Source organism: Acanthochromis polyacanthus, chromosome 2, assembly GCF_021347895.1.
Source record: "Acanthochromis polyacanthus isolate Apoly-LR-REF ecotype Palm Island chromosome 2, KAUST_Apoly_ChrSc, whole genome shotgun sequence".
Classification (NCBI taxonomy): Eukaryota; Metazoa; Chordata; class Actinopteri; family Pomacentridae; genus Acanthochromis; species Acanthochromis polyacanthus.
This window is the reverse complement of record NC_067114.1, coordinates 22,543,076-22,553,466: the sequence shown is the minus strand read 5'-3', so window position 1 is coordinate 22,553,466 and position 10,391 is coordinate 22,543,076. Positions and strand designations below refer to the sequence as shown.

The window sequence follows — 10,391 nt, the reverse complement described above, 5'->3', positions numbered from 1 at the left end:
CATGGTATCTGGTGAGTACATTTTAGAATGTATGGCAGCGTGTTGGGATGACGATTCACGTTTATTTTAGGCAAGCTGAACGTCAAGGATTAATGTGCAGATGCTGTGGTGGTGGGTGTGGTGGGCTGTTTTTTTATTTTATTATTATTTTATTTATTATTTATTTAGGTTTTTTTTTAATTCACAAAGGAGTATAGGATCTCAAACATTTTTGTAGCCAGTGGCATGGGGTTGAAATGACAACACGATTATTTCACTTGCGAAGTACAGACACACCAGTGTGTCTTTGAAAGCAGCTAGTAGTTATAAAACTGTGATGCTAGAATAGCTCAGCCTGTACATGCAATGCGGTGCCTTAAGACTGACTTGAAGAGTAACTGGTCAGACCCAAGACTCTAAACCTGAGAATGGTATGCTGCTTTTGAACCATTTTAAAAAAGTTTTATGTTCAAATATATATATTTTTGTGTGGATTTTGCATTTAGAACTGCAGTACTAAAGGAAGATCAAAAGTAAAAAGAGACTGGAGTGATGATGTAAATTTTAAAAAAGCAGTCCCAAAACATTCTTCCCAAATGGATATTCAGGCACTTCTACTAAACTACCTTTAACAGGTTGCTATAGGACCCGTCTGCTCACAGGGTTAAAGCGAGTACTACTGAGTGCACTGACGTCACAGACCACGTGTGTAGCATAAACCTGTCAAGTTTCACATTTTAATGTCTGTAGCCGGCATCCAATGTCCTTAAAATGAAGATCTCAGGTTATTTCACTATCAAGGAACATGTGTGCTATGAAATATATTATTATTGATTTTTTTTTTTTAAAGCCTATAGGTTCTAATCAAACAGCTGTAGTGTATTTTTCAGTGTCTGCATTGTGTGTTGTCTATCCCTAGAAAGATCTGCTTCTCTGCTTATAGGATTACTATGATCAAGCCCAATTTAGGTCTTTGAAGCAGTGATCATCCCTTGACTTGTAAATGTATAACAATATGATTACAGCCTGTTACGCTTACAGGAGGATGACAAAGATTAGATATAGTCTGCTTTGTCCGCTGGTTTGGCTTTATTCTTCTATCTGCCCTATATGTTCAGATTAAGTCTCCATCCAGTGACCCAATTCCCCAGACAGTCTCTGACAAAACGATACCCTGAGATAAATCAACATGTATTATACGTACATGCACCTCCCCCACTGGAACCCTGTTCCACACCTTACCCTGTTCAGTTTTTAGTCAAACTTGAAACCAGCTTAGCAAGCTGACTTCAGAAGTGCCAGATAAGTATTTGTCAACAGAACAGCTGGCGCACAATGCCCTCTTGTAGCTTTATGCCACAGCATATGCCAGCCGCTCGTAGCGTGTGGTAATTTAGCCGGGGCTGGTTCTACGGGAACAGATGGGCTCAAGTATTGTTATTCTCGCTCCAGCTCAGGGCCCCTGGGGGGAATCACTAAATAAAATCAAAGCAGATGGACCTCTCTGGGCTAGGCTGTGTTTATGATAAACAGCCAGTCCAACCAGTGTCCATCTAACACCTTAACCCCACACTCCCAACAAACTGACAGCCAGCAGGATTACAGTAGTTTAACCTCACCTGCTCCGGGCTTCCCCTCTTTATTCACCAAAACAACAGCCAAACCCAAACAAATAGAAGGTTTAGGAAGGAAGCACATAATGACCTACCACGTCCTGAGGAGAGTTTTGATAATTTGCATGCACCACAACAAGTCCCTCTTCAGCCAGTTGACCTTAAACCGCGAAATTCTCTCAAAACACAACCTCTTATTTTGGTGCTGATTTCAAAAATGTCTGGCTCCCCCGTTTTTTCTCACTGACGGAGGACTATTGTGTTCCTTTATAACCTTGCCAAGATTTCATTGCTGTGGTTCATGTCATAATAAACACCATCTCATAAGGTAACTGGGTGTCTCCTGTTGTTATACAGTACATGGGAATGCAGGGCAGTTCTCATTTAGCATTGGGCTCCACATCTACTCTCATTCCCATGGGAAAAGACAGCAACAAACAAAGGAATCCTATCAGTGCAGAAGGAAAGTAAATGTTTAAGGCCATTCAGACAACAGGAAAGCAGTGATTTCCGGCACTAAAGATGAAAAAGAGTAGAGCATGAATGGTTTAAAGCCAATCAGTCCTAACTCAATATACCACTTCGGTGTTGTTTTAACTCCATCATGGTAACCGGTTTTATTTAGTGTCTTCAAAGGTCACTTTCTGATGAAGTCAAAGTAGTGTAATCAACCTAAATGTTTATTGCCAAAAGTATTAACTCAGCAGTTACTCAGTCACTTTAAGCTATCTTAAAATCTTCACTTTAGTTTCTTTTCTTCAGGCTTCAGAAGACGGTTATTTTTCACCATTACCCCGATCGCTTTTCTTTCCGTGGACACATGCCCCTCCAAAATTACACCCAGCCAGACATTTAGCAGATCTATCTGTTCAATTCATCATTGGAGGGACACGAGTGCCTCTGGCTTTGGTGTTGTCAGGACACAAAATTAGCATTTCTGTCATTGTTGTCTCTTGCTTTTTACAACCAGTGAGTGCGGTCATCTACGGGTAATATTTACCAGCTGTGGGAGGGTGGTTCATTTTGTTTTTATATCGTGAATCTATCTGTATCTGTGTGCGTGTCGTCATAGCAAAATGTGGTGCTGGAGACACCCACTGTAGCAGGAGTTACCACAGAGGTGTTTTTGCATGTCTGTCTGGATGTCTGTGGATGTGTTTTGTCACCACAACAGCATCAGAACTGCAAAAGATGAGGTCACAAAACTACAGGTGTTTAGTTTGGGTCACAATGAAAGCTGAATTTGAAGAGCCACTGACTCCTCATGAGTAATGCATCTAGTGTTGTCCCTTTGCTACATTTGATTCAGTCTGATTTGACTTTATTAACTAAATATTCCTCTAAACTGTGTCTTGCGAACCAATAAGTGTATTGGGTCACAAACGTAACAAAAATCAACATGTAACTATTTAACAAATGTTTAACAAAACAATCAGTGCAACACATTTTACACCAGTCATTATGAATGAGTGGCTGCAGTGGTTCAAATTAATTATAATCCACACAGGAGCAGTGAAGTCTACGTACAACCTCAATTCCTATTTTAATGTGGAGTGAGACTTTCATATATGAGTGAGTGTCTGAATTCAGTCTTTGCAGTAATTTCAAACCTGGTGTCTCTGTTGACATTCTGGATCTCTGATCTTCTTGAAATTAAACATGAGGCTGGTTATCACCGGCTGGAGACAGCATTCTTTCAGAATAAGCAGCTTGAAAATCTGAGTCAAGTGTTTGACCTACAGCACTGCACAACACTATGTCTTAAAGATCAGAGAAACTGCAACTTTTCTTTTTGTTTGCTCCAAATGTCCTCTGTCTTATAACAAAATAAATACATTATACCTTGCTACAAATATAACTTTCATATGCCCTCCAGGATAAAGCAGCCTCCACAAAAATGGTCTATTATTTATATTAGACAACTTGTTCGATTTAGGTCTATAGTCTAAAACAACATTCTTTTAAAATATAACCGTTTGTTAAATAAATTAAGATTTAAAACCATTATTTTTAGCAATAGCTGTTTGTTCATTACATTGGCAATCATATGCAAATGACTATAAATATAACATGCCTCTTCTCCATTATTTTATCTTTTAAAATGCAGAGAAATCAGTTTGACCTATTGTGATAGCTTTGGTGTGAAGCGTACATGGTTGCAACTTACAACAGACTTTCTCTTCTGTATTGTTTTGATGCGACTAAACTGCATTGTAATCTCAACATTTGTGCTCATCTAAGTAACACATAAGTCGTTTGCCCACATTCTCAGAAAGGACCTGGCCGCTTGGATGAAGAATTAATTGCCTCTAAAGCAACAGCTACCAGATGTTGTTGCTCCTAAGAGCCAGGTGTGGATAAATTGCATATGCAGAATGTGTGTAAAATATTTAAAGTCGTATCTTTCACTTAAGGTGTGAAGTGCTTTTATTGCCCATCACTGCTTTGAGTATGGCGAGAGGAAAGGCCGGCGGTCCCCTTGGGCCTGCCGCGCTGGAGCTCAGCACCTGTGGTGTTAAGAATATGGATGGAGAGGCTGAGAGTGAGACTTGGCATGGCACTGTGTTGTGTTGTGTTGTGTTGTGTTGTCTTGTCTTGTGGTGGTGGTGTTGGTGCATGAGTGGAGGGTGAGGGGTGGGGATCATCCAACTGTTCGCCCTGTAATTCCCTCCTGGCTGCCACCTTTAACACTGCATTATTTACAGGTGCTCTCTGGATGGAGACACAAGCTGCTGTCTGCTTTAAATATGGATGCTTGTGTGTGTGTGTGTGTGTGTGTGTGTGTGTGTGTGTGTGTGTGTACCTGTGTGTGTGTGTGTGTACACTGTGTGTGTGTGTGTGTACACTGTGTGTGTGTAACTGCTTGTGAAAGAGTGAAATGGAACCATGTTAGCCGGTCACAAATGGATAATAGTGGTCACCAGGTTAGTTCAGCCTGACTAACGTCTGTTCTCATGCTTTATTCAAAAGCGGCTGAATGTTAATACAAAGTTAGCAGTTGTTGATCATAGGGGAGCATTTTGCAAGTACAGTGGCAGACATTTGAAGAGACACATTGAATATCAGGCATATGTGTAAATAAGCAACTGTTTTCTAACAAATTCACCATATTAGCTGACAGTGTGATTTAAAAATGAATAAATTAGAATAGAATGTTGTACATTTATGTCATTTGCATCCAACGTTTGGACAGTCTTTGATTTTTCAGACAAACAATCAACTTAGAAACACTCCTGTATGGGTTAGGTGTCTTCAAATTTCTGAGTTTAAGTAAAAGATTTAAATACAGTTTTGGATTGTCTGCCATGTGTTTTGTCACAGTGCTGAAAGCAGAATGGTTTATGTGGAATAAGTGTTAGAGATGCATGTTTTTCTCATTATGTTTGTCTGTCCTCTCTGCAGCTTTATACACAGCACAAGAAGCAGTGGGACCAATAGGACTGTCAGTTTACGCTGCTGTTCAATATTTTTTGTTCAAGAAGACCCTTGACCCACAAGGTAACATCCAGTACATACTGCACACAACTAATCCACCGAATGAAATGTTGAAATGACCAATTCCAGATCAAATAATTATAAAAACAGTATGTGTCTTGTGAGTCCACACTAAACACTGCACTCTTTTGTGAACTATGCCTACTGTTATCTACTGTAATAAGTAGAAATTGACTGTCCTGGTTAAATTATTTGTGTTGAACTATAATAAGCTTCCACCATCGGTGACCTTTTGTAATCTCCCTCATGAATTCGCCCCACAAACTAAGCAATAAAGGCCAGATTAACCAAATATATACAGTGACAGTCATTAAAAACTTTGAGACCATATTTTTCAACATAATTTTTATTTTGAAGCCCGAAACTGGATTTTCTTCATATGAATCATTTGTTTAGCATATTGGCATACAGAAACAAAAATCTAAAGTTTCAAGAATGATTTCAAAATAAAGAATTTCACAAAAGAAAACAGCACCTGCCAAACACAAAGTCACAGCGGTCAATACCAAGTATGGCCTCCATTTGCTTCGATGCAGGCAGCAATCCGTCTGCACATGCTTTGGACCAGGCTTCTGATTGTGGGTTGGGAACAGCCCATACGCCTGGCTACATCACTGTAGCTCAAACCGGCCTCCACCATACCCAGTGCCCGGAGACGTTGTTCATGTGATAGACACGGCATGATGCTGTTCACTGGACTAACAATGGTGGCCTTTTTTGGGCCTTTATATAGGCCTTCAAAACCCATTCTCAAATTGTGCAGATACTCACTGAGTATTGCTTGGTGTGTATTTGGTTCACTTTAGCAAAGTGACCAACCCATGTGCAATGAATCATGACAAAATGACAACTCATCATTATCTCAACTACCAGGGCACTAGATCATCAGTAAATCCACAATGAATAATTACAACTCCCCTACAAGTAGAATTCTGCGTACATTTCTACCTCAAAGTTTCTATTGACTGTCAGTATACAAAGGGACATGCAGTTATTTGCCGCAAAAAGTCACATGTGGATTAAAGAACAATGGGATGATGAGGATACTTTGAGTGTATTGGAAGTTCATTTTTCATTTGATTTCAAGAGATTCCTTCTAAATGATACCTTCAGACTTTACAGATAACAAGGCTGGTGGACCATGCAAAACTTCAATATAAAAGCTGCACGGATTAGCTTTCTGACAGTATTAATAATTCTAAATTGTAATATTAATTTAAATGTACAGTTCTCATTAAATGCAGTATTCCATACACTGTAATTCACATAGCAAAAACTTCAATGATTATTATTAATAAAATAAGCAAATGAAAAAATGTACCACTTAATATTTTTACCACTTGGTACAGAATCTCTCTCTCTCGCGTAAAGTGACTCTGTGCTGCCTGCTGCCTGGACGAGGTTCACCCTGTACAGATAAATGCATAAACACTCCTTGTACCCAAACAAAGGCATCAAGCAGGCATTTCATTAGACCATTGTGTGATATGGCAGGTCGCTGCTGTGAATGTATTTATTAGTTTGCGATACATGCCTTTTCCTGTTGTTCCCGGGGCAGTGGATAATGCTGGTTTTGTTCGCGGCCCAGTGTGAACGGCGCCTCGGCTGCCAGCTGTCAGGGCTGATACCGTCTCATTTGGATTCCCAGCCTGCTCGCTGAATGGCTAATTAGATTTGCCATTTTCAATCCACTGATTGCTATACATAGTAGGACAAAGGAGCTGACAGCATGTAGCATTCAAGTCCAACTGTAACAATTAATAACTACGGTAATTAACATGTGTGTTGGGCGCCATTGATTATGACATTACCTGTAGAACGGATGGCCTGGCCCCTGCCATTTCATTAAGGAGCACAGATATAGATTGTTATTAATAAACTGCTCTCTGCAGCTGAGAGGAGGTTATTAATTACACAAATTAGCGGGTGCAAGGGTAATCAAGTTAAAGCGGTTTCGTTCACAATAATTGATCTAATTTTTACTGACCATTCCTGTTCCATCGTGTCACTTGGCCCCGTGTGAAGAGAAATCACCTCATTAACAAAAGTTTAATCCTAATCATAGTTCTTGGTCTTCCCGGCTTTAAGGTCATATCTGAATGTCAGAACATTTGAAATTGATTGGTGGTAAATTGAATCAATGTCATGTTTGGAGAAAACAATAACAACTAATGGATGGGCAAGCTGGCCCCAAACAAACAGGTTTATTGGGAGGCGTGGGAAAGTGTGTATGCGTATTTATGTGTGCGTACATGGGGAGCTGAGGCCTGGTCTGTCACTTTCATAATTCATTATGTCCATAGCAAGAGAAATGTCAGTATCTGGGCAATTAGCAGCAGCTGCAGGGACCTGTTGGTGGTGGTGGTAGAGGAAAGGGTGGGGTGGTGGGGGGGGCTGCTGCAGACAGAGATGAAGCAGAAACAGCTACAGTGAGAATTTCAGTAACTTTTTTTCTGGAAGTTCAAAAACAGTACAAACGGTGTGTCTACTGCTTGATATTCTAATGGAACTGAATACCAATAATGACACTGCTGTAGCAATAGAAGAACACACAAGGCCTTTGTCAAGAAAGAGAACAGAAGCAAAATTACAATTATAGATAAAATGTTTGATCGTGATGATATTCCATATTTTGTCAAATTAGTCAAAGAAGCAGACACCGATTAAAGGGGTAGACTGGATGTTGATGAATTTTGTTTGACACTGAAGCAAATATACCAGAGTGTCACAACAGATAACCTGTTGAAATTGCATATGAAAACTGACACCTTGACTGTGTGCATCTCCTACAGCATTATAAAACATGGCTTCTTCTGCCCAGAGATGTTTGAGAACATCTCTCTGCAACACCATAGAGCCAGTTATGTGTCAGAACTGTTGAGGCACTCTACTATAAACTTGATAGGCCTCAGGATTCCTGTCTTCACAGATGAGTACAGTCAGAGTTGATACTTTCCAAAGCTTCAGATTATTACAGTCTACGGTAGAACGTCAGTCACAATGGTTCTTCTTGCTCTTACATCCAGTGTCAGAGTATCTAAGGTTTATTTTAAAAGCAGCACTTGTCTAGAATACTCTCCTTGGTGTGAATTGATCGGCGGTACAGATGCATGTGTGTGGGTGTGGTTTCACCACTAATCCTTTCACAAAAATTAGCAGGACACACAAGACCTCCAATCTTCAGTTTGTTACAACACCCTAAACAATGAACTGTTACAGAAATAAGACACTGTTTTGGAAGAGTCGGAGATAATTAAGATTGATCTCATAGTCTTAAAACAAGAACACTGTGAGACACGAAAATCTTTACAGGACTTTTGTTCCAGCAGATATCCAAAGATCCAGATCCACTGCAGGACACGTATGGTACTAATGCGACGGAGGGGTCACCACAGATACCATCACCATCTACAAGAGACAAGTTGAGGTCTAAGCATGTTTGCCTCCCACTCATCTCGCATACAGTGGCATTCTCACAAAGTAACAGCCAACACACGTCTGCCTGCACTACTTACAGGGCGACTGTAAGTTTGGCTCTTCATGTAAAAGAGCTCATAATATCGACGCACAAGGAATGAAGCTCCTCCGAGGATTCAGTAAAGAAAATATTGCCAGATACCACTGATGTCCCACAAATCTCCAAATTTGTCCTGGACAAGTCTAAAGATGTTCCACAGAAAGACTTTTCTAAGACAGAACTCTGGCAATTTGTGACCAAGCACTGGTGAAGATGTTCCAGAGAAAGGTCTGGTCCTCACACCACATCCACCAGAGACTTGATCAGCCACGCAGATGTCCAAATGAAACATTTGAAATCACAAAAGGTAATATTTAGTCTCCACATATTTCCATAATGTTTATTCTTACGCTTGACCTCTGTTGAAGATATTAACTGTGATGCAATTTCTTGTCTAAAATGAAGACAGCAAAAATTAAACATCCATTTCTATATATACTAACTCATGCAATTTGATACCTCAGCTACCACTGCACTGGTGAACTGATATAATGAGTAGATGGTGAATACCAATCAGAATACAATAACTGAGTTTTGAGTTCTTTAAGCATTTTCTGTCTGATTTATACTGATTTCTAACAGAAATGTTGGTGTGCATGTTCCAGTTTTTATTTTTTGAAACCGCAGCAAGGTGACGGATTCAGGTTAAGCTTTAGTGTTAGTGCCTCTATATATCTGCAGACAGGCCTCCGGTGAGTTTTTTTTCTGCCATTTAAGACTCACCTGTCTCAGTTTGTACAACTGAGAATTGATTTGGCAACTTCTAAAAGCTGTGTAGTTGTGAGAGAGCAAGAACTTTGTTCATGTTTGAATGTGAGCACTTGGCTATTTCCTGGATAACGCATACCAGTTTAATTACTCAGTTTATATTGAGCTGTCAGAAATACCTCAGGATAGTATTTGCTTGTTCAGTAGAATGTGTAGATCTATAGAGGCACCAGATAGGCAGAAACGAATGCACAAATAAGCTCAGTCTATAAAATGAGAGATGGCTGCGCATGTGACATTTTTCTAGTTGTTTTTGACCTTTGTCAGGCAGCAGACATTTGACATTTGGCATCAGTTTTAGTCGACTAGTCCACAAAACAACCCAGAAGTCCCTTTCCTTTAATTGGCTTTTCTGTTTCAGGTGATGGGCGAGCTGCCAGCAGAAACAAATCCTCTTGATCCTTACAAAGCTGCAAAACATGAAGGGAAATGGCCAGTCTCAGTTTTTCTGATAGACCCGCTGTGTAGTTTATAATAAAACCCGAAACTCCCAACCCACTGACACATTGCCTCCACTTCTTTGCGCGACAGCAAAACACACACATCAGATTTCTATTTCCCCTCCACCTGGCAAAACAGCAGCCATTTTCCTCATCCGGAGCGTGTGAAAATTCACACTCATTTTTCACAACACATCCTTTAATATGCGCTGCTCCCTTTTTTTTTTTCTTCCTCTCCCCTCCCGCATATGAAATCCTTCCATTCTTGGCTGCCAACACCAAAAGATGCAGCCAATCATCTCCAAGCGATGGCAGTTACAATTTTCTGTGAACAATTTGCTCCCTTAAGAGGAAAATTGCTTTCAATATAAGCTCCCTTTGAAAGACAACAACAATAAAAAGATACAACTGTAATACCGCTGCCTCTGTCAGCACTTGGCTGGGACAGCTTCAGCAGGAACGTATGACTGGGGGATGATGTGCTTACAAGTCAGCCTTGTAATATCAGCATCTGTGTGAGACAGTCCTGGCAAATGAATCCCACTTTGAACATAACAGCTTGGCATCACATGAAAATGA

At 40.2% G+C, this 10,391-nt stretch overlaps 1 long non-coding RNA gene across 1 annotated transcript; it reads left to right on the top strand.

The window, feature by feature from the left end:
• The first annotated feature begins 4,759 nt into the window (after positions 1-4,759).
• LOC127532998 (uncharacterized) lies at positions 4,760-9,866 on the top strand. The gene is made up of 3 exons (XR_007940604.1): positions 4,760-5,090; positions 8,417-8,911; positions 9,734-9,866. It is a non-coding gene; the product is annotated as an uncharacterized LOC127532998 (long non-coding RNA).
• The last annotated feature ends 525 nt before the right edge of the window (positions 9,867-10,391 follow it).